Genomic DNA, 19,679 nt, shown 5'->3' on the forward strand with positions numbered 1-19,679 from the left:
TTAAAAAAGAAATGAATGCAATGAATAGCAAGAGAAATGAAAGGAGAAATTATTACTAACATTGTAGATGGATTTTGAAAGAATTCTAACAATTTGATTGTTCACATATCTTTGTGCAGAAAATCCTTAAAGACATAAACTATAGAAATTGATTGAGAATTAAATATACAACCTGAATAAAATTGTAAAATGTAACATGATTGCATTATAAATAGAAAATGTGTAATATGTATATATTATATTATATTATAAATAGAATATATGTATATATTATATTATATATATGTATATATTATATATGTATATATTATATTATAAATAGAAATTATATATATTATATTATATTATATATTATATTATATATATTATATATTATATTATATAATGTATATTATATTATTATATTATATAATATATTATATTATATATAATATATTATATTATATTATAATATAATATATTATATTATATATTATATTATATTATATATATGTATATTGTATTATATATGTATATATTATATATGTATATATTATATTATAAATAGAAAATGTGTAATATGTAATATCTACAATATGTAAGAGAACTTTTTCTCCACATCTAGCCAGCATTTGTTATTTTTTCATTCATTCTTTCTTTTTTTGATAATGGTCATTCTCACCAGGGTGATATGATGTCTTATTGTAGTTTTGATTTGTATTTCTCTGATACTAAGTGATTTTGAATAGTTTTTAATGTATTTTTAAGTCATTTTTGTTTTTTCTTTTTAGAAATAACTATTTAGAGCGTTTGCCTATTTTTAAACTGGATTACTTGGGGATTTTGGTTGTTAGTTTTTTAAAAAATTTGTTATATTATGTATCATTTATAAATGTAATACTCTATTGATATATAAAACCTATTTTATATTAATCTCTTTTTTATATAAATGATTGGAACATCTGTACATCCAGATTTATTCCTATATTTTTCTGAAAATCTGAGATGTGAATTAAATCTAGATATCCATCAATGAATGGATAAAGAAAGTGATATATATATGCAATATATATATGCAATATATATGTATATAAGTATATATACATATATATTTATTATATATTATAATATAGAATTTATGTATTTATAATATATTATAATAAAATATATATATATATATACACACAGTGATATATATATATATCATAAAAGTGATATATCAAAGTGATATATATATATATATATATATATTATAATATAGAATTTGTGTATTTATAATACACACACACACACACACACACACACACACACACATACATATATGCCCAATGGAACATTCATTCATAAAGAAGAACAAAATCCTGTATTTTGTAGCAAAAAGTGGATGGAATTAAAGGACATTCAGCTTATGAACTAAACTAGACACATCAATACAAGTACCACATGTTCTTTCTCATATGTGGAAGGTAAAATATTTGACCTGAATGTATAATAGTGATTATTAAAGGTTGGGAAGTGTTATGGCAGAAGGTGTATAAAGAAAGGCTGTATTTCATTTGTGTATGCTGTGTACATGTTTTGAGACATCTCACGGAGCCCCATTTATTGACATAACACATACATGTTAATTAAAAAATAAAATAAATATTAAAAAAGAAGTGAATGAAATTAATAGCATGAGAAATGAAAGGAGAAATTATTACTAACATTGAAGAAGGATTATGAGAGAATTCTAACAATTTGTTAGTTCACATATCTTAGTGCACAAAATCCTTAAAGACATAAACTATAGAAATTGATTGAGAATTAAACATGCAACCTGAATAAACTTGTAAAATGTAACATGATTGTGTTAGTAGTAGAAATTATTCATAGTAGATTCTATGAAATAAAGAACTAATATCAATTATTCACAAACACTTCCAAAATTAAAAGAGCATTTCTAAATATACTCTAAAAGGCCAGTATTACCCTAATACTAATACCAAGCAAAGACAGCACAGGAAAAGGTTGTGTAATACACCAAATCCATGAAATAAAAGTCAACATAAGAGGATTGTTTCAATTGATGCAGATAAAAAACATATGATAATAACCAAAACCAACCCTCCCCCTGGAAAAATAATCCTCAAAACCATTCTTTTGTGATAAAACACTCAGCAAATTAGGACTAATTAGGATGAAATTTTGTAAACCTGATAAAGGATATCTATAAAAACTTGTAGCTTAATAATTTAATAGTTTCACCCCAAATCAAGAACATGACAAGAATCCCTCTCTCATCACTTCTCTTGGAGTATTGTAAGTAATAACAAGTTCACCAGCATTTCATGATGCAAGATCAGCACACAAAAATAAACTGCATTTCTATACACTGTAACAAACAACCCAAAAGAAAAACTAAGAAGAGAAAAAAATAATTCTATATACAATGTCATCAAAAAGAATAAAATACTTAGGAATCAATTTAACAAAGGTGCAAAACAAGCACACTAATAACGACAAAATACTGTTGAAATAAAAGAAAGAGGATCTACATGACGAGAAAATCATCTCAGGTTTGTGGATCAGAAAACTTAATATTGTCCAAATGGCAACAGTATTGAAATTGATTTGCAGATCCTAATGCATTTGTAACAGAATCTTAGCTGGCTTCTTTGAGGAATTGGCAAGTTGATTTAAAATTCACATAGAATTCAAAGGGACACAGAATAGCTAAAATGATGTTGAAAAATGAGATTAAAGTTGCAGGACTCACATTTCTTGATTTCAAAACCCACTCCAAAGAAAAAATGAAATGTGGTCCTGGAAGATGGGTAAACATATAGATAAATGGAATAGGATTTAGAGTCCAGAAATTAACCCACATATCTATAGCCCATGGAATTTTGAGAAAGGTGCCATGGCCATTGAATGAGGCAGACACTCTTGAAAAAATGGTGCTGGAACAACTGGATAGCCACATGCAAAATAATAACATGTTGACCTAACTTGTCCCTGTATGTAACACTTAAATTAAAATGGTTGGGCAACCTAAATATAAGAGCTAAACTACAGTTTTTAGTAGTAGACCATAAAAAGTGTCTAAGTCCATATGGTCTCAATTGATTCTTATATTTGATACTTGGAACACAAATAACAAAAGGAAATGACATAAATCATACATCATTTAAATGTAAGTTTCCAAGAGCTGTTGAGTTTTTAACATTTATATAAATGGCATCAAATTTCATGCATCTACTGTCAATTGCTCTCTTTTGAGATCACTACAGCTTTGAGATTAATACATTTTAAGATTTTAAAATTCAGCTCATTCATTCATGATAGGAATAAACTGCAAAAAACTAAAACCTTTGTGCTTCAAAGGACACTATCAAGAAAGTAAAAAGATATCTATAGAACAGGACAAACATGTTACAAATCATAATCTGGTAAGGAACTCTGTAAGTTGAAGAAGTATTTTATCTTTTTTTAATTGGTTGTTCAAAACATTACAAAGCTCTTGACATATCATCTTTCATACATTTTGCTGAGAGCCATAGCTAAGTGGGTACGACACATGGCAATTTCCTTGTCAGCCTACCCCATGTTGCTTAGAGGAAGGACTCTCCATTGTGGAAATGGGCTTGCCTTGGACCCAGGTCATTTGCAGCGACATTGCATGAAGTTTGAGTAAGGTGACCCTGCTCAGCAGATCCGGGTTTAGGGCGGATCAGGGTTTAAGGCGGATCGGGGTTTAGGGTGGTTCCAGGTTTAAGATGATTCCTGCTGGGATTAGGGTGTATCCTGCTGCCTCAGGCGCCTGCCCGCTCCTTGAGTTCCCGTTGAGTTCTCGCGGGATTGAGAGAGTATTTTGGGATGCAGAGCAGAGTGCCGGTGGATTGCCCCTGAACGTGCTTGTAGAGTGCTGGTGTGAGTTCGGGAATAAAGAAATGCTGTTTGAATCTACAAGGCTGTGAGTGGCTCGTGATATTGTGCCCAGCCAGACTGGCAATTGGTGGCCCGTACGGGGAACGCCTGAAACTTGGAGGTAAGTGAAATCGCTCGCCCCTGAAGGAGAGCGAAAGAATGGGTGACCATTTCAAAAAACAATGTGTTCTTATTTTGATTTATTATGTTTTTATTTCAAGTTGCCTGTTCCTAGAACTTTCTCAGGCAAACTGGGGAAAATGGTTGACTCAAGGTTTGAAGTTGTTCGCCTCCGAGGAAGAGAAATTGTTAGAGGAAGGAGGCACCCCAGGAAGACCAAGAACAGTTAGGACATATGTTGATACAATACAAAAATGTAGCCCATGGCTTTTTAAAGACGAGTTATTAAGTATATCAATGGGACCATCATGGTATCCTGTAGAAGGATTTTTCTTTAACAAGAAAGAGATGGCTAGTTCTGTTTACTACACTTGTCTAAGATCTTGGTTTTTACAGACATCTGATTAATTTACAAAGCTAAAGTGTTAAAATATCAATCACTAAATATAAAATCAAGTACTCTTTACTTATTAAGTTACATATGGTAATATATTTAAACATTATGTGTGTTTTCATAAATTGGTGAATGGAAAAATGTTTGATATTGCTTTGGTCTGTGTCTTTGCTGAAACAAGGTTACTAAATGTTAAGATTCTATCAGGTGTAATTTATGTACAAAGAGTATAAGAATTTTCAGTTGGGTTTCAATTATAGTATTATAGTACCATAAAAAACATGAAAGTATTTCATCTTATTAAAGTGGAGTAATTTGTCTAAATCAAAAATTTTATAAGAGTTGTTTCAGAATGTGAATTTATAAAAAGGGTTAATGGCTACAAATGAGATATAAAAAGATTCAAGATGTGGAAATATATTTTAATATAAAGGTTAAAAAATGTTTCTAGATGAGATAATCTCTGTGTGGTAAAGTAAAAAGTTGTAAAATGCCATTTAAAAAGATTTTGAGGAAACTAGACTTACTTTAAAAGCTTGAGAAAGGAAGAAAGAAGAAAAAGATATTTGTACATGGCAGATTGAGACAAAGCTTCTTAATGGAGTTTAAAAAAAGCCTTTGGTTGAAGGGCAGCCATGTAAACTAACATTGAAGCGATTTAAACAAAATCTAAGCCTCGTTTAAAAGAGTGAAGCTATAGGTGGTGAAAAAGTACATTTAAAAGTACAGTATAGATGATAATTGGAAGGCTTTAAAAGGTTAAATTACAGGTGGTTAAGATGCCTTCATGGTGGAGGAAAGAGTGCATCATTCGAAGCCTAGTTAATCTTAAAAGCATTACTTAAAAAAACTATGAAAATTGGAAGATAATAGGATAAAAGATACTTAGATAAAGAAGATTAAAAATTTGAAGTGAAAAACTTTAAAGACAGAAGTATAGAAAGTTAAAAAGAAAAAAAGATAGAAAATATGTAGGAAGATAAAAAAGATGTAGGAAGACAAGAATGTTAAACCCACAAAATAGGAAACAAAAAGAAAACTAAGAGGAAAAAAAGCAACTAAGGGTGAATGTACAATCTTCAGGGAAAAAAAACTAGAAGATAAAAATAAGATAGAAAATGGTTGAAAATGTCAAGTAAAAGTATTTCAGATAAAAAATACAGAAAGCTAAGACAACTATTAGATACAGACATTCAAGATAGAATTAAAACGTACTTATTAAAGCAAAAAGAGGGAATTGGAAAGGGGTATATATCCCTCAAAGATAAACTTAAAATAACCCTTTTTACTCTAAACTTTTAAAATTTGGATTCATCAGGACTTAGTGCTGCGGAAAGACATATGTAATGTACATATGCCTAAGGTACTTTGGAAAGATATTCTAACAGGACAATGGAAAGGTCCTGACCCAGTGATTGTCTGGAGTCGGGGTTCTGTTTGTGTGTTTCCACAGGGAGAACAGCAGCCGATTTGGATTCCAGAGAGACTAACCAAAGCGATTTCTACAGACCAAAAAGAAGATGATTTAACACAAATCCATAACAGCTGATATCCAGAGCTCCAGCTTGGCTATTCCTACATCTGTGACAGTGATTAACCAGGATGCTTTTTTCAATATCTATTTTATTATTGCCTTTTCCCACATCATAAAGTTCTATTTTATTTTCTGAGCTCATACAAACCTAGGTTAATGTTTTTCTGATCAGTTTTATTTTTTGACTGTGGAGTTTTTAAACATTGCAATGGAGATTTCACCTAGGTAAAGCTACAAGGCCTTTACTATTGTCTTATGTGTTGTATGTTATGTGTGCACACTTCTGTTTTGTGTCGTATGTCTGTATGTGCGTATGTCCATATTTCATATATGAGGAGCACTCATGAAAAAATGGATCCGAATTTTTTTTATTCACGTGATTTAAATGGTTTAATTTAAATTAGGTAAACAGCTGTTAAGGATTGTTTTTAAAGGAGGTTAACAGATCTGTTTGTTTACTTTCACCTTTCCTTTTCATTATATTTAATAATTCTGTTCAGGATAATGTCTCTTTAGCATCATTGCCAGAATTCCTATCTTCATCCCAGTGCCAGTGAAGACAAAAATAAAATCAAACTACAGCTTCTATGATAGCTATCACAGTAAACTGTATAAACTGATGCATCAATGAATATAACTCAACAAGTAATGCTCAATCAAGGAGTCAATTTTCTTTGGGAGGAAATGGACATATTGATAGATTCCTCCACTTTGAACTGCTTGCAGAACTTGCCTGGACTGTGTATCACTTGTATAAAATTGTGAACTATCGTTTGGTGCAGCGGATTGTGGTAGTGCTGGCATATCTTTGCTGATGGTGTCACCAGTGATGTGATTTTCCCAAGGGAGTGTCAATTGGCTTGGTGTCATGGCATTTCTGTATCCTCCTCCCTTCTGTTAGTGATGGTGTAAAATTTGGGGGCCAACAGAGGTGAGGCAAAGAACCTCACCCCCCACTGGCACCAAGGCCAAATTTGGGGGCCAACAGAGGTGAGGCAAAGAACCTCACCCCCCCACTGGTGCATAGGCCTATCCACAAGTATGGCTGTATGCTGGACTGGTAGTCAGTGACGGGTATGATCCAATTGCAGTGGTATTAACCTAAGATAGGAGGCTGACGCCTAGAGGTCAGTTCATCCCATGACGGGTAAGAAACATATGTTGAATTGGACAATCTACCAGGCACAGTCCCTAAGCCACATTGCTTGTTGTTTAATTAATGAGAAGGGGGGAGATGCTGAGAGCCATAGCTAAGTGGGTACAACACATGGCAATTTCCTTGTCAGCCTACCCCATGTTGCTTAGAGGAAGGACTCTCCATTGTGGAAATGGGCTTGCCTTGGACCCAGGTCATTTGCAGTGACATTGCATGAAGTTTGAGTAAGGTGACCCTGCTCAAGGACCAGGGCGGATCCGGGTTTAGGGCGGATCAGGGTTTAGGGCAGACTGGGGTTTAGGGCGGTTCCAGGTTTAAGGTGATTCCTGCTCAGAATAGGGCGTATCCTGCTGCCTCAGGCGCCCACCCACTCCTTGAGTTTCCGTTGAGTTCTCGCGGGATTGAGAGAGTATTTTGGGATGCAGAGCACAGTGCCAGTGGATTGCTCCAGAATGTGCTTGTAGAGTGCTGGTGTGAGTTCGGGAATAAAGAATTGCTGTTTGAATCTACAAGGCTGTGAGTGGCTCGTGATTTTGTGCCCAGACAGACTGCGGCAACATTTGATTCAAGTGGCTTAAGAACTCCCATTTTTACCCCAAATACAGATTGCAGAATCACATCGGTTACACATCCATGTTTTTACATAATGCCATTTAGTGACTGTTGCATTCTGCTACCTTTCCTATCCCCTAATATCCCCCCTCACCTCCCCTCCCATCTTCTCTCTCTACCCCATCTGCTGTAATTCAATTCTCTCCCTTGTTTTTTTCCCTTTCCCCTCACAACCTCTTATATGTAATTTTGTGTAACAATGAGGGTCTCCTTCAATTTCCATGCAGTTTCCCTTCTCTCTCCCTTTCCCTCCCACCACGCGTCTCTGTTTAATGTTAATCTTTTCCTCATGCCCTTCCTCCCTGCTCTGTTCTTAGTTGCTCTCCTTATATCAAAGAAGACATTTGGCATTTTTTTTAGGGATTGGCTAGCTTCACTTAGCATAATCTGCTCTAATGCCATCCATTTCCCTGCAAATTCCATGATTTTGTCATTTTTAGTGCTGCGTAATACTCCATTATGTATAAATGCCACATTTTTTTTGTCCATTCATCTATTGAAGGGCATCTAGGTTGGTTCCACAGTCTAGCTATTGTGAATTGTGCTGCTATGAATATTGATGTGGCAGTATCCATATAGTATGCTCTTTTAAGGTCTTCAGGGAATAGTCCGAGAAGGGCGATAGCTGGGTCAAATGGTGGTTCCATTCCCAGCTTTCCCAGGAATTTCTATACTGCTTTCTAAATTGGCTGCTCCAATTTGCAGTCCCACCAGCAATGTACAAGTGTACCCTTTTCCCCACATCTTTGCCAGCACTTGTAGTTGTTTGACTTCATAATGGCTGCCAATCTTACTGGAGTGAGATGGTATCTTAGGGTGGTTTTGATTTGCATTTCTCTGACTGCTAGTGATGGTGAGCATTTTTTCATGTACTTGTTGATTGATTATATGTCCTCCTCTGAGAAGTGTCTGTTCAGGTCTTTGGCCCATTTGTTGATTGGGTTATTTGTTTTCTTATTGTTTAACTTTTTGAGTTCTTTGTATACTCTGGATATTAGGGCTCTATCTGAAGTGTGAGGAATTAAGATTTGTTCCCAGGATGTAGGCTCCCAATTACCTCTCTTATTGTTTCTCTTGCTGAGAAAAAACTTTTTAGATTAATTAAGTCCCATTTATTTATTCTTGTTATTAACTCTTGTGCTATAGGTGTCCTATTAAGGAATTTGGAGTCTGACCCCACAATATGTAGATCGGAGCCAACTTTTTCTTCTATCAGGTGCAGAGTCTCTGATTTGATATCAAGCTCTTTGATCCATTTTGAGTTAACTTTTGTGCATGGCGAGAGAAACGGATTCAGTTTCATTTTGTTGCATATGGATTTCCAGTTTTCCAAGCACCATTTGTTGAAGATGCTATCCTTCCTCCATTGCATGCTTTTAGCCCCTTTATCAAATATAAGAAAGTTGTAATTTTGTGGATTGGTCTCTATGTCCTCTATTCTGTACCATTGGTCCACCCGTCTGTTTTGGTACCAGTACCATGCTGTTTTTGTTACTATTGCTCTGTAGTACTGTTTGAAATCTGGTATCGCTATACTGCCAGATTCACACTTCCTGCTTAGAGTTGTTTTTGCTATTCTGGGTCTTTTGTTTTTTCATATGAATTTCATGATTGCTTTATCTATTTCTACAAGAAATGCCGTTGGGATTTTGATTGGCATTGCATTAAACCTATAGAGAACTTTTGGTAATATCACCATTTTGATGATGTTAGTTCTGCCTATCCATGAACAGGGTATATTTTTCCATCTTCTAAGATCTTCTTCTATTTCTCTCTTTAGGGTTCTGTAGTTTTCATTGTATAAGTCTTTCACCTCTTTTGTTAGGTTGATTCCCAAGAATTTTATTTTTTTTGAGGATATTGTGAATGGAGTGGTTGTCCTCATTTCCATTTCAGAGGATTTGTCGCTGATATACAGGAATGCCTTTGATTTATGCGTGTTGATTTTATATCCTGCCACTTTGCTGAATTCATTTATTAGCTGTAATAGTTTCTTTGTAGACCCTTTTGGGTCTGCTAGGTATAGAATCATGTCACCTGCCAATAGTGATAATTTAAGTTCTTCTTTTCCTATTTTTATGCCTTTAATTTCTGTTGTCTGTCTAATTGCTCTGGCTAGTATTTCAAGAACTAAATTGAATAGAGTGGTGAGAGAGGGCATCCCTGTCTTGTTCCAGATTTTAGAGGGAATGCCTTCATTTTTTCTCCATTTAGAATGATGCAAGCCTGAGGCTTAGCATATATAGCTTTTACAATGTTAAGGTAAGTTCCTGTTATCCCTAGTTTTTCTAGTGTTTTGAACATAAAGCGATGGTACTTTGTCGAATGCTTTTTCTGCATCTATCGAGATGATCATGTGGTTCTTATCTTTAAGTCTATTGATGTGGTGCAAAACATTTATTGATTTCTGTATATTGAACCAGCCTTGCATCCCAGGGATGAATCCTACTTGATCATGGTGCACAATTTTTTTGATATGCTTTTGTATTTGATTCACCAGGATTTTATTGAGGATTTTTGCATCTAGATTCATTAGAGATATTGGTCGGTAGTTTTCTTTCTTTGAGGTGTCTTTGTCTGGTTTTGGGATCAGGGTGATGTTGGCCTCATAGAATGAATTTGGAAGAGCTACTTCTTTTTCTATTTCTTGAAATAACTTGAAAAGTATTGGTATTAATTCTTCTTTGAAGGTTTTGTAAAACTCCGCTGTATACCCATCTGGTCCAGGGTTTTTCTTGGTTGGTAGTTTTTTGATGGCTTCTTCTATTTCTTCCTTTGTTATTGGTCTGTTTAAATTGTGTGTATCTTCCTGACTCAATCTGGGCAGATCATATGACTTAAGAAATTTTTCGATATCTACACTATCTTCTATTTTATTGGAATATAGTGTTTCAAAATAATTTCTAATTATCTTCTGTATTTCTGTAGTGTCCATTGTGATATTGCCTTTTTCATCCCGTATGTTAGTAATTTGAGTCCTCTCTCTTCTTCTCTTTGTTAGCATAGCTAAGGGTCTGTCGATCTTATTTATTTTTCGAAGAACCAACTTTTAGTTTTATCAATATTTTCAATGGTTTTTTTGGTTTCAATTTCATTGATTTTCCCTGTTAAAACTGCTTTCATTGTTTCCCATAGATTCCGATATGTTGTGTCTGTATTGTCATTTATATCTAAGAATTTTTTGATTTCCTCCTTTATATCTTCTGTAACCCATTGATCATTCAGTGACATATTGTTCATTTTCCAGGTGATGCAGGATTTTTCCTTCCTTCTTTTATCATTGATTTCCAGTTTCATTCCATTATGATCAGATAAGGTGCATGGTATTATCTCCACACCTTTATATTTACTAAGAGTTGCCCTATGGCATAATACATGATCTATCTTTGAGTACGATCCATGTGCTGCTGAGAATAACGTGTATCCACTTGATGATGGTTGATATATTCTATATATGTCGGTTAAGTCTAGGTTTTTGATTGTGTTATTGAGTTCTATAGTTTCTTTATTCAGCTTTTTTCTGGAGGATCTGTCCAATGGAGAGAGCGGTGTGTTGAAATCACCCATAATTATTGTGTTGTGGTTTATTTGACTCTTGAACTTGAGGAGAGTTTGTTTTATGAATGTTGCAGCACCATTGTTTGGAGCATACATATTGATAATTGTTATGTTTTGTTGGTGAACGGTTCCTTTTAACAGTATATAGTGTCCTTCTTTATCCCTTTTGATTAATTTACGTTTGAAGTTGATTTTATTCGATATGAGTATGGCCACTCCTGCTTGATTCCGAGGACCATGTGAGTGGTATGATTTTTCCCAACCTTTCACCTTCAGCCTGTGTATGTCTTTTCCTATCATATGAGTCTCCTGAAGGCAGCATATTGTTGGATCTGTTTTTTTAATCCAGGTTACTAGCCTATGTCTCTTGATTGGTGAATTTAAGCCATTAACGTTTAGGGTTACTGTTTATATATGGTTTGTACTTCCAGTCATGCTTATTTATTTATTTATTTTAATTTGGCTAGTTTTTCCTCTTTGGTTATTTTTCTGCCCCTTTACTGAGATACCTCCTGCTGTTAGTTTTGGGTGCTGTTTTTCAATTCCTCTTCTTGTAGTGTTTTGCTCAAAATGCCTTTCAGTGCTGGTTTTCTGGCTGCAAATTCTTTTAACTTTTGTTTATAGTGAAATATTTTAATTTCATTGGCAAATCTGAAGCTTAATTTTGCTGGATACAGTATTCTTGGTTGGAATCCATTATTTTTCAGCATTTGAAATACGTTGTTCCAGGATCTTCTCACTTTCAACATCTGTGATGAAAAATCAGCCGTTAACCTAATTGGTTTACCCCTGAATGTAACCTATCTCCTTTCTCTCATAGCTTTTAATATTCTCTCCTTGTTCTGTATGTTGGATATCTTCATAATTATGTGTCTTGGAGTTGGTCTATTATGGTTTTGTATGTTTGGGGTCCTGTAGGCTTCCAGGATTTGGCAATCCATTCCATCTTTCATATCTGGGAAGTTTTCTAAGATTATTTCATTCAACAGTTGTTCATTCCTTTGGTTTGAACCTCTATACCTTCTTTTATCCCAATGACTCTCAAGTTTGGTTTTTTTATGACATCCCATATCTCTTGGTTGCATTGCTCATGATTTTTTAACATCCTTTCTAGCTGACTATATTCTTTTCGAGTTGATAAACTTTGTCTTTATTATCTGATGTTCTGACTTATATTTGATCTAGTCTATTTGTGATATTCTTGTTTGAGTTTTTAATATGGTTTATGGTTTCCTGCATTTCTAGGATTACTGTTGGATTTTTTTTTTAAATCTTTATCTCCTGGTAGAGTTCATTCTTTGCAATTTGAATTTGCTTATGCAATTCGTTTTCAAAGTATTCTTTCATTGTTTCGACTTGCTGTCTAATGACTTCTCTAAGATTCCATTCTATCTGAGTCTGGTATGCCTTGAGTTCTTTTTCTGATGCCTCTAGGTTCTCCTGTAAATTTAAGTTGTCCTGCATTGTTTGCAATCCTTTTTTCCCTTGTTTTTTTTCATGTTGTTCACGTTAATTTCCAACTCTGTTTAACTGCTGTGTTTCTGTTTTCTCCTATAAATTTGTTTTGGTTTTGTATATCTCTGTGGTCTCTCCTTTGTGGTGGGAGACTATGCCTAGAAATGTTGGGCTTTATTGTACTTTAAAGCTGATTCATTCAATTCATAAAAGGTTTCTGGATTCTGTATGCATATAGTGATTTGTTGTTTGGTCTTAGGACTTTTTGTTTAGGTTAGGTGCTATGATGGTATTAGGGTTAGTATGTCTTAGCTACTTTGGAAGACTGCTCTACTGAAGGGGGATATTAACCGGTGATTGGATCAGGGTGTTTGGTAATAGCTAGGTATATAGGAACCCTATAGGCAGCCTTGAAACAATCACCTATTTGCATTTAGACAATTACACGTAATGGAAGATGTAATGCTTGGGATGAGGGTTGGGGGGAAGGGGAAGGAAGGTGCTCTTAAAAAGAAAGAGGAGGTAGAGATAGATAGAATAGAGGAGAATGGAAAGAACAATAAAACTTGAAAAGGGAAAGAAAGAAAGAAAGAAGTAAAAGGGGAGAAAAAACTAATAAAATAGAAGTTAAAAAAATGAAGTCTTAGAGATCCATTTTCTTCTCTTCCAGTAGGCGGAGCTGTGCCCTCCAAGCCGAGCTTCTGCCCTCTATGTGCCGACAGCAATCCCTGTAAGGCGGCTCCTGGGAGTCTCTCGATCCTGTTAGTCCAGAGCCATTTCCCTTCTCCGGCCCCTCCCCCCTTTCTCCTGTCAGCCAGCCAGGCCCCGCTCACCTGAGGAGCTCCCAAAGGATCTGGTTACACTTGCAGCCCCACTGTGTGCCCTATTTCCCAAACGACTGAGCACTCTGTCATTTATCTAAGCCCCAGTGCTGTGGAGCGGTGATCTTGGAACCGACAGTTTAATTTTTCCAGACCCCTTTGGTGGGCACGCCCTCAGGAACTGGCGGCTAAGAATTTGGGTGTCGCCGGGGTGGTAAGGGGAGTTCGGGATCGAGAATCCCCTCTGCTTCCTTCGGCCCCTACAGTCACGCCCATGCTGGTGTTTGCAGTGGGAGTTGGGGGTCGGGAGTCTCCTCCATTTCCCTCGGCCCCTACAGTCACGCCCATGGAGAGATTTTTGAGGTTTCCTGGCTGTATGTATCTGGTGGGGGTGAGAGTCACACACCAGCTAAAGTGGATTCCGCTGGGAAGGAATCCCGTCGGCCGAATTCTGGTGACGTCACCTCTTTGCTATGGCGGGCCCCAGGCTCCTTGCTGGAGTGTCCGAAGGGAGGGGTAGGACTGGCCTGTCTCTGGTCTGACCCAGTCTCGGTTGGTTTCGGTTCCGGGTTCTCTATTTCATGAAGGCTTGGTTAGAGACCTCTTCATAGGGTCCCTGCACCAGGCCTGCTGAGCTGCCTTGGAGGCTGGTCGCTGCGCATCAGTGGCGGGTGGTGGGTATGGACCTCCATGCCAAGTGGCGGAGATTCACTCGTCTGGGGCAAACTGTCACCTCCAATAATCCTACTAATTCACCTGCAGGTCTCACTTCAGCAGAATTTTGCTAGAAGTTTCTCAGCAGGTAGAATCTGAACGTATTAATGCATCTCTCTGACCCCGTTATTGAGGAGATACTGAAAGCACTGCCTCTCCGCCCGCCGCCATGTTGGGTCCACATGAAGAAGTATTTTTTCAATTAAATTATTTAAAAATTATTTTTTCTTTTATTTTTAATTTGTTCCAATTAGTTATACATGACAGTAGAATGCATTTTGACACATTGTACACAAATGAAGCACAAGATTTCCTTCCTCTGGTTGTACATGGTACAGACTCACACCAGTAAAATTCTTAAGCCTCAAAACAAAAAGACAAATGCTTCAGGTAATTGTGGGCAAAAGATATGGATAGACATTCTTTAAAATAATGAATCTGAATTATCTTTCCTATGTACATAGATGAACACCTCATAGTGAATCTCCACATCATGTACATACAAAAGCCTGGCATCCTAATTAGAATAAGGTATTCTTTATGTTTTTATAAATATGTCATGGATATCTAAAAAGAACAAATAAAAAAGTGATTAACATTGCTTGTTATCAGTAAACAACAGAAAACTGCAAATCAAAACCACATAAGATGCCATTTCACATCCACTACAATGTCTAAAATAAGAAATGGAAACAGGAAGTGTTAGGAAATAAGTGAAGTAATTGGAACCTTCATACATTTTTGGTAAGATTATTAAATGGTACAGCTATTATGGAAAACACTGACAGAAGTACTTTGTAAGGCAGCAATTTCACTCCTGAGTATACACTCAGATGAAATTGAAAATTAGAGTTCACAAACAAGTTTCACACTAATGTTCATAACAGCATCATTCACAATAGGTATAAATAACACAAATGTCTATCAACTGATGAAAGGATAACTAAATTGTGGTATGTCTATACAATGGAATATCATTTGGCCATAAACATGAAGTACTGATATATATTTCACTTGAAAACAAAATGCTAAATGATACATTTTGCATCACAAAAGACCACATATTACATGTCTCCATTTTTTATAATGTATACATTATATGCAAAGCTACAGAGACAGAAAAATGAATTTTCTGAGTTTTGACAATGGAGATGGCTGCATGTATCATTTAACATGAAGTAGCTCCCAAAAATTTTAAGTAGAGAAAGATATGTAAAATCTAATCTGTACCACTTTACTTTCCTACTACACATGCTGGAAGAAGTGCCACCAGGAAGTCCACACACAGTTAGAAATATCTGTTGATAAAATAACTAGTTCATACTCCTATCAAATGCCATGAGGCAGCTGCCCCTGTGCTAGGGGAGTTAGGGACACTAGGGTAGTGAGCTCAAGGAGTTCAGTCACAGAGAGACAGACACCCATAATCAGACAAATTACACCAGTGAGTGGAGTGTAGATGATAGAAGATGATTAAGTACAGAGCTTCAGCAGGACCAGGGTGTTATAATTGACTCCTGCTAGGGGATCCAAGATAGGTGACATTGACCTAGGTCCTGCCTAAGCACAGTCTGTGCCCAGAGCTGATTCCTCTCTAGCACATCACATAAAAGCAACACCCTATTCTGAGAGGTAGAAACATTGTCCCCCCTTCTCTGCACCCACTGCTACTGCTCTCGAGAGGTCTTGCACTCCAGGATCTGAATTGGCCCCAAAGACAAAATCTTGCGAAAGGGAATGAGTAAGAATATCCTCAGTTAAAATATTGAAAATCTCCTCAAAATGTACTTGGATGAGCTCACAACTTGGTGAAAATATTCTCTTCAGATTTTCCATTACAGTATCAGAGGTTGTACATGGGTCAAAATAACCCATTTTACACAACAAATGATGTGGTAATTGTAATCCGTATCCTTTCAGGACCCTATCTCTGTGGAGATTGGAGGAAGAAGTGGTAGGAATATTTTATATTTTTCATTTTGCTGACATTCTTAGTGCAACCATGAAGAGATTTTTTTGTTCCATAGTCTGCATTGTATCTTTCTATCCCTGATCAATAGGTACCAGAAACTTCCCCCCAACCAACATTCCCTATTCTCTACCCCCAACTTCTGAGTGATCACATTCTTCATTGTAAAACATGTGTTTTGACTTACATAATATTCACATTGACGATCAAGCAGATAAACTAATTCTGTTTTCTGTACACAGACGTCCCAGCACCCTGCCTCATCCTAGGAGCCTCTCCTCCTTGGGTGGCCCATTGTGGTTGTGACTCCAGACACTTGCTTTTGTCTGTTCAGAGGAGTAGCTCAACAGTGGTAATTTCAGTTCCCTGGCAGGCTGCTGGAAGGTCTTAAAACAGCTTAGAACCCCAGAGCTGCCTGCTACTTACTCCTTCACAGTGACAGGCTTGCCTTTCTTCACTTCCTGGCTCAGGTACTTCACCAATGCGTCTCCATATTGGTTAATGATGGGGAACATCTAAGCACAAACACAACTCCACCCACAGTTAGAGGAGAACCGAGTCCCTGAGGCAGTGGTTTTCCCGGGATTATAAAGTATGAGATATTTATAATGAATCAAATAATATATCTTCTAGATATAAAGAAAAAAGGTCACTTGAAACTTTTCATTAGTTCTTTTTATTTATCCATAACAATAAGTTTCATTTTGACATAATTATAAAATCATGGAAAATAATTTTGCACTTCTCTAATTGCTTGACCAGTTGAACATTTTTTCATATACTCAGTGATCATTTGTATTTCTTCTTTTGAGAAGGGTCTGATCAGTTCTTTTGCCCATTTATTGATTGGGTTATTTGATTTTTGGTATTAAGCTTATTGAGTTCTTTGTATATTGTGAATATTAACACCATAAATGAAGTGCAGGGGGAAAAGATTTCATCCACTTCTGAAGGTTCTCTCTTTATGCTCTCAATTGTTTCTTCTGACGTGAAAGGATATTAGATTAGAGAAAATAGACAACAATTAAATTATTGTTGTCTATTAAATTAAATTATTAAGTTCTTTCAAGTGCTTGAGATGCAAGAGACAGTATCAGTGGAGACTCAGCCCCGTGTGCTTTTTCCACTCAACAACATGGCCTTTATGGGCCATGCTAGTTAGGCAGGATAATGTGGCCAGCTCTGCAGTTTTGAGGACTTGATGAGAGAAGATGAAGAAGGAGGAAGATGCAAAGCCTCCTCCCATTTGCTTGTGGCACACAAGAACTACAATAATACCTCTGGAACTGCTTTCATCAAGCACTATTAAGAAAATGGCTGCTGAAATTAGCTGATTTCAACCTAACATATTATGAAGTACTAAAGGTCATGGGAACACAGTGGTTTAAAATGTACTGGAAGTCCATTCTTCAAAGTCAATTGAATGAGGTAGGCAGAGAAATCCCTGTGTACACTTCTATTGAAAACTCCTAATTGACAGGGTAAAACAAATGAAATCCCCAAGACTTTACACTTGCAGAGAATGTTAAAATAAAAGAAAGCAGAGGTCAAATCATTTCCCAATCTGTTCATCTCTGTCTCCACTTTTCATTCAAATGTACATAATAACCCCCAGATTTATATAAAGGTTGCTTTTACTAAAGTGACAATCTTGAAAGGAGATTAAGCCATGAATGGTGCACATTTTAGAAAGGTCTGACTTAATGCCTCCTATGCAGTATTAAAGGCTCCTAATAAAGAAAAAAAATGGAAAAGGGGGTAGAGGCTGAGCACTTGAGAGAAGGTGAGGCCAAGAGTGTTTGGGTCATCAGAGACTGAGAAAAGTCTGAAGTGTGACATTCTTGGACATAAACCTTGACACCTGGTGAAATATGGGACCCTTGGCAGGAGGAGGAGCCCCTAAAAGCTTTATGATAATTAATTATCAGTAATAGCTCTGGGCTGCATTGTCCTCTTGCCTTGGAGTGCCCCATCCAACAAGTCGACCCAAGGGAAGTTTCCAAAATACTCACCCCCACATTTTCCCATACTTTTCATGACATTGGGGGTCATATTGCCAAAGACCATGAGAGGAGAAACAAGAGAATTTATATTGTTATTTTGAAAATATTGAACCCTGCTTCTAATTGAGGAACCAATTATTCCAATCTCTTGAAATCAGACTGGAATATGGTCCATCACTGGCAGTTAGAGGGCAGCTCTTATTCTAAGACATCCAAATGCAAAGAAGAGGAAATAAATGAGATATTTGAAAAGGGAATTTAGAGTCCATCTTGAATTTTCTTGAAGTATTGTACATATTGAAGAAATTATCCATCTTTTTTTTGAGACAAGGTATTACCATGTTTCCTATATTGCTCAAGCTGACCTTGAATTTGTGATTCTCCTGCCTCAGCCTCCAGAGTGGTTGGGACTACAGGTGTGTGCCACTGTTTGGCCAGTTGTCCTTGAGTATGAATATGAAGCAAGCCTGGCTTTCTGTATCATTTTCTCATGTGCATGGACTGTTTCTGAAATCCTGCCAACTTTGAATCATTCCCTCCACATGGATGTGAAAAAAGCCAAAGCTGAGAGAAAGTGAGTGAGTTTCCCAGGGACATTCACAAGGATACTTCACTCATTTTTTCCCCAGATCTTTTTCATTTCTCTCATGAATCTCCCTAGAATACTTGGGAAATTAGGAAGTTCAAGGCACCAGTCGCCTCTAACTTGACCATGTTGATATGATTAGTTTAGTTGGTTTTTTCACTACTGTGACACTGATAAGAACCATGTAGAAAATTAAGATTTACTGGGCCCACACGTGAGCTTCTGGGGGACATTACAACCATAACAGTGATTCTCGTGCATGTTGTGGAGTGAGAAAGAATAAGTGAGGATTGACAAAATGGAGTCACCTTCCAGTTTTCCAGCTCAACGTGGAAAAGATGGGGGAGATGCCACCCCTACCCATGGGAGTCAATACATTAAGTCCTTGCTCTAAGTTTTTGCTTCTAACACTTAAAAGGAATTTTTTCTGTTGCTGTGTTTCAGGGATGATGTTTTCATGATGCACAGGGAGACCCCAATTATGGACCTTACAGGCTGTTTAGTAAACAGTTTATCTGGGAAGTGTGAAGATTAAATGATTGTTTTTCCAAAGAGAACATAATTATGGAATTCTCAAGTGGCCATTAGGTCTCCAAATTGTAGAAATTGAATCTAGTTAAGAAGCCTCTGTCTTTGGGAAAGATAATCTAAGCAGAGAGCAGCATATCCTCTGACCATCTGGATTAGAGTTCATGAATTTCTATCCAGTATTCAGGTCCTGAGTCAAATACCTAACCAGGTTAATCACCAATGCAGCTACAAATTCACATTTGTTTTGGAACACTCCATTCAATTGACTTACATTTTAATAATTTTTTTAAATCATCCAATTTCTGTTCATTTTATATCACTAAATCTGACCTTGTTGA

The 19,679-nt window shown here is 36.3% G+C and overlaps 1 pseudogene; it reads right to left on the reverse strand.

Moving 5' to 3' along the window:
- LOC114083581 (cytochrome P450 3A9-like) overlaps window positions 1–18,288 on the reverse strand; it is a 29,440-nt pseudogene extending 11,152 nt beyond the window's left edge.
- Between the last annotated feature and the right edge of the window lie 1,391 nt (window positions 18,289–19,679).

Source organism: Marmota flaviventris, chromosome 19 (genome assembly GCF_047511675.1).
Source record: "Marmota flaviventris isolate mMarFla1 chromosome 19, mMarFla1.hap1, whole genome shotgun sequence".
Lineage (NCBI taxonomy): Eukaryota > Metazoa > Chordata > Mammalia > Rodentia > Sciuridae > Marmota > Marmota flaviventris.